Source organism: Phyllostomus discolor, chromosome 8 (assembly GCF_004126475.2).
Source record: "Phyllostomus discolor isolate MPI-MPIP mPhyDis1 chromosome 8, mPhyDis1.pri.v3, whole genome shotgun sequence".
Lineage (NCBI taxonomy): Eukaryota > Metazoa > Chordata > Mammalia > Chiroptera > Phyllostomidae > Phyllostomus > Phyllostomus discolor.
Genome location: NC_040910.2, coordinates 112,886,399 through 112,895,740, shown reverse-complemented (window position 1 = coordinate 112,895,740; position 9,342 = coordinate 112,886,399).

The window sequence follows — 9,342 nt, the reverse complement described above, 5'->3', positions numbered from 1 at the left end:
GGTGTGCACGTGGCTTCTCAGCTGAAGGCCTGGCAGGAGCTGGGCCTGGAGAGAGTGAGGGGAACAGCATTGCTAACACAAGGAATGGCATGTACGGAGGCCCTGAGGCAAAGGGAGCTTGGTGTGTTCTGAGAACCAAAAGGAGACCCTAGAGCCCGGAGCCTGGAGCACCAAGCAGGGCCGGCGAGGGGGCAGGAGGTGGCCAGCAGGGCCTTGCGGGCCGGGGGCGACAGTTGTGTTTCCTTCAAAGACCGAGGGGAAACCGTTAGGCAGTTTTACGTGCCGCATAGGCACAGCCCGACGCACGCTTTGTTTTCGCTGTCTCCCGGCCGCTGTGGGAGCTCCGCCCGTCCGTCCCCTGCCCCGGGACGGCCGGGGTCTGCCGGGGCCCTCGGAGGGGGACATCCGTGCCCAGGGGAGGCAGACAGCTCGAGACCCAGCCCAGGTTGCGGCGCCCGCCCCAAGGGGCAGAGGTGGGTGGGAAAGGGCGGGGCTGCTCCCCCAGCCGAAGCACAGCAGCGTCCCCAGTCCCCGGTCGGCAGAGACAGGCAGGAGCCCCCCACCCCACCTCCCCCACCGAGGGTCGGGAGCAGGCGGGAGAGCCAGGCACCGAGGCTGAGGCCCTCGGTCTGCAGGGGTTCTTTCTCTCTGCTGTTTTCTTCTTTGCGTGTACCGCGTCTGTGCAGCGTGTGACGCGGAAGGAAGCCAACCGCCCAGGACCCTCGGGCGCCGGGTCCCTGTGCCCGTAACTGCTGTGCCGTCGGGCAAGCCCCTCGCCCCTCTGGGCTCTGCTCCGAGAAGCACCCGCCCACAGGGACCCCGGAGGTGGGGGGCCTGGCTCTGAAAACGTGCTTCTTGTGGAGAAAGACAGTTTCCCCGCTGGGGGAACCTGGAAGTTCTTCCACCGAGGCCCGAGGCTCCTTCCTCACATTCTAGAAGGCCCCGCACCCCTGGCCTCCCCGACCTCACCCCTGGCACCTCTAACGAGGACTGAGTGCAGGGAAACGGGGTGTCTGCTGCGTCCGGCCCTTCGTCACCTGCTGTGCCCCCACACCCCAGCCTGCCGCGGGATTGGTGTGCGCGCCACTCTGCACAGTGGGAGGGGCTGGGGCAGGGGCGGGGTGTGGCGGTGAAATGCTGACTTCAGCCACTGGGCGGGCAGAGTGAGCCGGGGTCCGGGGTGGGCAGCACCCCCCCCCCCCCCAGCCCCAGCCCCAGCCCCCAGCGGGCGCCATCACGCCCCTCCCTCCTCACCGGCGCAGACCAGGACCGTCCCCAAGTGGGCACGGGCCGGCAGTGAGAACGCCCTCATCCCAAATCGGGGGCGGGATGGGGTCCCCAGCAGCTGGGATTGCTCCCCCTGCTGTGCCCTCCCTGAGAAAGTGGGCTCCCCACCACCATGGCACCCCCCGTCCTGCAGTGGCCAGGCCCGCAGAGACGCTCGGTGGGAGCTCAGGGCACAGTGACAGATGGCGGCTGTCCTGCCCTGTTCTCCCTGCAGGATCGGTGGTTCCCGACCCCGCTCAGTGCCCCAGGGAGGGGCCCGGGGCTGGGGCTGGGCGTCCCACAGGGTGGGAGAAGGCTCCGGGGAGCACTCGGCACCCCCAGACCTCCGAGAGTGTCAGGGCTGCCCCAGCGGGCGGGGCAGGAGGCTGGTGCAAGGCGCTGCTGCGGGAATTTTCCACTGACGCCCCCGAGTCCTGCCTCCCTGGGCCTCACGCCTCGCCGCCTCCAGCTCCGCAGGCGGACGCCCTCGGTCCCCGCCGCCGCTGCCACCGCGGTCCTCGCCCGCCCTCCCGCCCTGCCCCCTTAGCCCGGGACAGCGTCTCAGCACGGCAGGCAGATCCCTCCGCGGAGCCTCAGAGCTCAGTCCCCCACCCAGCATCCGGTCCCCCGCCCCCACCCCGGGAAGGGCCACGCCCTGCCTCCCTGCTCCCGGAACCCCGGTGGGGGCGAGGGCTGGACCCCCTTCCCAGCGCCGCCAGTCTGGGAACACCAGCCCCGGGGTGGCCCCGACGACAACCGCAAAGCCCCTCACGCCCCAGCAGCCTGTTGGGGGTTGGGGAGCCTCGAGGCCCTGACGGGTCTCTCTGGGGGCCTTAAACGTGGTGGTGCCCCGTCACCCGCTGGTGTGCAGCTTTTGGGGCCCCCTCTCCCGTGCCCAGAGCAGCATGGGGGGCTTCTTGTTAGTGCTTCTCCAGGAATGTGTTTTCAGCCCCTTGAAATTCCCGGGGAAAGCCCCAAGCTGCCCCCTCCCCCCGCCACGGTCTTGCAAATCCAGGAGCTGGTGGCCCCTGTCTTTCCCAGCCTGCGGGGCCCTCTGAGGTGCTGGCGCACCTTGGGGGGGTCCTGCCCCCTCTGTCCTCGGACCCTGGGTCTGGGTTCCCGGGAAAGGAAGTGTGTTCCGATTGGCCGACCCCTGGTTCACACGGGCACGCTGGTTAGATTTCCCGTCCTGTCACCCACAGCTGCCTGGCCGGTAGCTCGGGCTTTGGCCTCTTTTAGGGGCGGGGCAGTCGGGGCCCTGGAGGTTAAGGAGCCCACGGAAGGCGGCCCCGGCGGAGGGGTCGGGGCTCTTCTCCTGCCACGGGTCCAGCTGGCCTCGCTGCGGGAGTGAGAAGTCTTGGCAGCCACAGGGCCAGGCACTCCTCCCCGCCCCCACCCCGGGGCCTCGGAGACGGAAAACAGGGCGGCAGGAGCTTCTAGAAAGATCTAGAGCAGGCCCGCCTGAGACCAGAGAGGACCGAGGCCGCCCTCGTGAGCCTCGGGGGGCACCCTGGGCGGCACCGTGCTCCCCATCTGGGCTGGGGGGGCTCAGGAGGCGGGAGCCAGGGGCGCGGGGCCCGGAGTGCCGGTGGTCAGCGCTCCCCGATGACAGCGGCCACCCTGGCTGGGTCCGGGCCTCGGCCCCCGTCCCTTTCGGTGCTTAGGACTGCCCGGGGGTCACAGCCTAGGGGGGGGAGCTGTCCGACCGGGGCCCCAGCCCCCCGCCCCCCGCCGGGCTCGCGGGCTGTGCCGCAGCGGCGCCTGCTTTGTATGGGCGGCACGGCATTGTGGGTAATGAAATATTCACAGGTCAGTGATTCCTCGAGAAACGATGGGGATCCGTCAGTCCCTTTTCCGGGAGGAATTTTCCTCCCCTCCGCAGCCGTGTTGCGTGTCGGCGACCGTCAGCCCGCGAGGGGGGCCGGACGGAAGGGCTCGTCACCGGCCGGCCAGGGGCGCGGAGGCCGGCCCAGGCGCCCGCAGGGGTGGCGGGCGCGCCCCCTGGCAGAGGCAGAGCTGGCGCCGCGTTGGGGGCTGGCTGGTGGGCCCGAATGCCCCGCCCACCTGGGCGGGGTGCAGAAGCGGCCCCCAGGACACGCCCACTGGGAGGCGGGGCCCGGCCTCCCGGGGAAGCTCCCCCTGACCTGGGCCTGTCCCAGCGCACAGCTCGGAGGAGGCCCTCTAAGGGCTGGGGACCGGCCCCACCTCCTAGACCGCCGCCGCCGCCAGCACTTCGGGCTCCAGTCCCAGCCGTGACGTCCCCGAGCCACATATGGTCTCCACGCCTCGGTTTCGGCTTCTGTGAACGCCCCCACGGTGCTGGTGTGAGTCCTGGGAGTGCCGAAACACCCGCCCCCTCGGGCATCTGCAGGTGTGGGCGCTGCACCAGATCCCCCCCCTCCCCAGGCGCCATTCACCCCCTACCCCTGGGTCCCCAGACGCCCCCAGGTACTTCACCATTTGCACCAAAACCGTGGCCACCCCCTCCGTGACCAAGGACACGAAGACTGGCCCTGGGCCCCTGTTCGTCTCAGACGGGTGCTGGCACCCATGTCCACAGTCACACGGAGGGCGGGGACCCATGGGGTGCTGGGTCCAGGGTGGCCCTCGGGGGGACCAGGTCTCCCCCTCGAGGGTCTGGTCCCTCTGACTGGGGCTCGCTCTGACTATGCTCTGCCAGAGCTGGAGAGGGCAGCTGTGGGACGCCCCGGGCGTGAGTTGAAGTGCAGCCAGTGCTGTGGGGGACAGTCACGGGCAAGTCGCACCTCCTTGCGCTGGGGCCCCGCCGGAGCTCGGCGGCCAGCGGGGACAGCAGTCGGTGCCCCAGCTCCTGCTCAGGGCTTCTGAGCTGTTTCCTCGGGAGTGGGCGTGTTTCCCTGGCTTTCCAGCGCCGGGCGGCATGGAGGCCTGGGCTCGCTGACCTCCCGCGGAGACCGGGGAGCTGACTGAGTGTGGATGCGCCCGGCCTCCCGCAGGAGACGGGGTGCAGGAACGCATGTGGGCGGGTGGGCTTGCTCCCCAGACTTGGAGCCTCGTAGCAGCTCGGAGGGGGGACTCGCCAAGTTGCAGGCTCGGGGACCGTGTCCCGGGGCTCGGCCGTCTCAGGCCCAGCCAGCGGCCCTAAAAAAGCAAGACGAAAGGGTCTCTCCCTCTGACAGTAGCCGGTCCCGAGGAGTGATGTGAACTCCCCTGTAGAAACACGGCCGGGGGCCACTTCGCTCCAGGTCTCCCTGCCGGGCCCACCCCTGGCCCCTCGCTTACGAGCGCTCCTCCCGGGGCCCAGGCTCCGTGGGACGCCCGAGGGGCCTCTCTCGGACAGGCAGGAAAGGGGGCCTGCAGCGTCCTGGGAGAGGAGAGGGCGGCACTCCCTGGGAGCCTCTTGCCCCCTGTCCTTGAGCTCGCCCCTTGGGGAGGGTCCAGAGCCCCGTGGGGACCTGCCCCTTGGCCCAGCCAGCGCAGACCTCTTGGCCTCTCCCAAAGACCCCAGGCATCCCTGTTGGCTGGTCGGGATGGGGGAGGCAAGCTCTGGGCCAGCCCAGCCCTCCCCACCCGTCCGCCCCTTCAAGGGTGGTCTCGGCCACCTCACCGTCCAAAGCCCAGGGGCTGAGCTGAGGCGGGTTGCAGCCCCAGCGCGGCGGGGAAGGGGTGACCGGCAGCTTGGTCAGCCCTGCCGTGGTCAGCAGGGAGGGGAGGGGTGGGGTGCCCACGGACAAGGGGTGGCTCAGGACGGAAATTCCATTAGTGCTCAGCCAAGGGCAACAGGGCCTGTTCAAAGAATACATTCAATTAAAAATTGATTTTTCAGTTTAATCTCGATCATAATGAGCCACATTCAGGCCCTCCTGCATCCTGGACAGGGCCACGGTCCCCACCGGCCCAGCCCGGTGTGTGTGTGTGGGGGGGGGGGGGCGGGATGATGGAGTGAAGGGCCGGGGAGGGGAGGGGCCGTCCTTCCGGTGTTTGGGAATAATTACAAACTGGGGGTGCGCGTGCGGAGGGCTCGTTAAATGAGAGTGTCACTGCGGCGAACCGAGTTTTTATTTACTGCCAGGTTGTGTTTGCAGCGTGGCTCCAGTTAAAAGCTGCGATGTTTAATTTCCCTGGGTCCGGGCGGTATTTCAAGAGCGTCATAAAAGGAAACCAGCACCGCGTTTTCCCCTCCTCCCCGCTCCCCACGGGCTCAGGGCTGCCAGGCCCGCGGACCCCGCCCCCCGCGGAGCCCCGCCCTTCCTCCGAGGGGGTCGGCGGCAGGGCGCTGGCTCCCCAGAGCCCCCACCCCCCCCCACAGCGGCCTGTCTGGGCGGCGCAGCTGTTATGAATGTGCCGGGTTGGGCTGCGGGCGCCCAGTTCAGGGCATTTGCGCCACGCGGCGCCGTGTAGGTGCTCGGCCACGACGACCACCTGCCCGCCCAGGTGGGCTCTGCTCCGGCACCTGCCTCACAGACGGGGAGCAGGAGGTCAGGAAGTGAGGGGTCTTCCGAGGGACCCTCGGCATCTCAGGACTGGAGTCCAGGCCGGCGCGGGCTGAGGCTCTGCTGCCCTGGGACCCAGCGTGCACGGGACCCCCACTCCCGCCCCCCTGTGCCCCCACCCTGCTGGCTGGCCGTGCGACCTCAGGCCTCTCCGAGTCTCTGTAAAATGAGAAAACCAGCCCCGGCTGCCCGTCTACCTCCTCCCTGCGGTTTCCAGATCCGAGGGGCGGGCAGCCGCTCCGCCTCCCGCCGCCAGCTCTCCCAGCCCCGGCCTCACCCTCCAGGTGACCTGTAGTCGTACCCGGGTCCCGGGTCCACCCCGGGCCACAGACAGTCTCCCTGACCCCGGCTCCAGCCTCCTGGTTTGTGGGGTTTTTTTTTAACTGATTTCATTGCACTGGTGGTCAGTTCACTCACTGCCCTTGTTTAGTGCAGAACGGGGTGTCTTTGACCCCCAACCCGACTCCCGCCCCACAGTGGCCGCCACTCCGGGGCCATCCGTCGAGTCCTCTCCGGCCTGGTGGCCTGTTTTCGCCTGAGCCACCTGTAGGGGTGCCGGGGTTCCCCCACAGCCCCAAGTGCAGACCTTTGTCCCCAGTGGGCCTTCAAGCTAGTCACTGCAGGCGGGGGTCCCAGAACCCCCCCCGCCGGGGTGCCAGTCACCCACTCAAAGCCTCCCCAGTCCACCTCAGCCCCCTCTCTCGGCCCACTCGCCCACCACCCGGGGCCTGGACGTGTCTGTCATTCAGCAAGGCCCTCACCGTGGCTGAGGAGGGAGCCCTCTGCCAGCAGTGGCCAGCTGCCCCTTGGTGTCCCCCCACCCCCCAGCATGGTGTCTGGCTCCATTTCCCTAGGACCTCTGCTCCTGGGAAGCCTCAAAACAAGAACGCCGGGTCTGAGAATGCCGGGGAGCCCTGGCCGGGTAGCTCAGCTGGTTAGAGCATCGTCCTGATACTCCAAGGTTGCAAGTTCGATCCCCGGTCAGGGCACATCCAAGAATCAACCAATGAACACATCGATAAGTGGAACAGCAAATCGCTGTCACTCTCTCTCCCCTCCTCTCCCTCCCTGCCGTCCTTCCTCTCTCTAAAATGAAAAAAAATTAATTTTTTCAAAAAGAACTAGTATATTTTTTAAAAAAAGAAGTGCAGGAACGGCCAAGTCAACACAGTTAAACATGTCTGTCGCTTTGCTGCAGAACTTCTCTGGCCCTTCTCAGAACGTTCCGGAAGACTGGAGTTCCCTAGCATTCTAGTGAACTCTAGAACGTTCCGGAAGACTACAGTTCCCTAGCATGTGCACCTTTCTCAGAACGTTCCGGAAGACTGGAGTTCCCTAGCACTCTAGTGAACTCTAGAACGTTCCGGAAGACTAGAGTTCCCTAGCACGTGCCTCTCTCAGAACGTTCCGGAAGACTGGAGTTCCCTAGCACGCGCCTCGGGAAGTGCTGGTCCAGGCAGAACGGCCGGGGCTGCAGGGGGGGCCATGCCTCTGTGAGCTGTGGGACCTGAGCCCGGTCTCTGAGCCTCAGTTTCCCCAACTGCAAAAACCCAGGATGGCCACTATGAGCGTCACCCTCCACTCTGGCACCAGAGACACAGGCGGGCAGCTGGTGCCTGGCAGGGTCTCGGGTGCAGTGAGGACCCTGTGGGGACAAGGGCTCGGAGCTCCTGGGTTCATGGACCCGCACGGCCGTCTGAGCCGCCCCTGGGGGCCCCCGCACCCGTGGGGAGGTGCCTGGGGGTCCATCGGCAGGGCAGGAATTAGAGAGCGTGGGCGGAGGACTCAGGCAGCGCCAGGGTCAGAGCCCACCGGCACCTGCCAGCAGGCGGCTGTGAGACCCTTGCTCTGCTTCTCCAGGCCTCGGGTTCCCCGTCAGCACCTGGGGACAATGACACCTGCTGCGTGGGACTGGGATAAGGAGCCAGCACGATGTCCTCAGGGGACACAGGCACCGTCACTGCGGGACGCTGGCCCCGCCCAGGCCGCAGCCGCTGCAGCTGGTGCCTGGCCCCGGGAGGCCCGTCTGTGCCTTGGGGACCGTCAGCTGTTTCTACCTGGTTGTCACCGCTGAGTGCCGGCCCCGCCCACAGGGCAGTCGGGAGGGCGGCTGGTCCCCTGCCTGGCTGTGGAGCAGCGGCCCCGCCTGCCCGGCCTCCCGGGCACGGACTGGCCCTGGTCAGCAGGAGAAGATAAATGTCTTTAATTCGGGGAGGTTTTCCGGAGCCTATGAAAGGGAGTAAATCACCTCCAGGCCCTGGAGCCCTGATCGGGCGCCTGGTCACAGCAGGGCAGGCCGCCGAGGGGCAGCCAGCACGTGCCCTGGGCTGCAGGTGGACCCGGGGACGCGTCTCCCGGCGTTCCTCGGTGGCTCGGGTTTGTGACCGCGCCCTCCCGGCCCGGGCTGGCCGGCTGTGTGTGTTCGGGTGCGCGTGCACAGCTCGTGGGCGGCGAGAATGGGGAGGTGGTGTGAGCGTGAGAGGCGGGGCGGGACTGTGAAGGCGTGGGCTCTGTGTGCACACGTGGGCGAGGGGTGCGTGGGGCGCACATGGCAGCCGCACATGCGCGACGTGGTGTGTGGGCGTGCAAGGCCTCAGGAGTGAGCGTGCACGGTGTGAGGGCCTGCGCTGTGTGCGAGGGTGACGTGTTGCACACAGGTCTGAAAGCATGTGCTCGGTCATGTGCACCGTGGTCCCCCAGAGATGACACGGGGCCGTGCGAGCGTGCCCTGCATGCGTGCGTGCGCACACGTGTGCCGGCCGTGACCGAGGCGGCGGGTGCCCGGGCCACGGCCCCGTGTGCGTGTGCGAGCGTGCGTGTGCGCACGGCTCCCGGAGAAGAAATGAATAAAAATGGAGCCGTCAGCCCCCGGTTGACAGGCGGGACCGGCAAAGTGCAGCGTCGGCAGGAAGGGCCGGGCGCTTCGGTCGCCCGGGAGGCAGCGGCCCGCTTTGTGCTGAGGAGGCAGTGTGGCGGGAATGAAGCAAGTGGAGCAGACCCAAAAACTTCATTAATTAAAGAAACTCATTAATGGGGGACATTTAATCAGCTGCAGATGAGCCCCACGCTCGCCTCTGCCGTGAGCCAGGCGGGCGCCGGGTGGGAAGGGAGCCGGCCCACCTCCCCCGCCGGCCCAGCCCTCCCGGTGCCCGCGGGCCCGGCGCCAGCGGCCCGGCGGGGGGAGAAGGTGCCGAGGCCGGGGTGGCGGGCAGGCCGGGGGGCACGAGGCATGTGTGTGGGGGTGGGGCTGAGTGCTGGGTCCTGCAGAGGCGGGCCCAGTGATGGGTTGGGAGAGGAGCAGCCGGGGGTTAAGCTGCCGGACCTCGGGGGCGCATGGCAGTGCAGGGGGACGGTTTTGGCTGCCACGGCTCCGGGGGGTGCCACCAGCAGGAGCAGGCAGAGTCCTGGGGGCCCCACAGAGAGCGACCTGCCCCGGTCCCCGCAGGGCTGAGGCTGCTCCGAGCTCCAGGTGGCGTGTGCAGATGTGCCCAGGACAGGGGTGAGCATGTGTGTCCGTGGGCATGTGCAGAAGCCTGTGTGTGAGCACGTGTGCACAGGGAATGCATGTGAGTGTGTGCACAAGTGCATGTGTGTGTGCACAGGG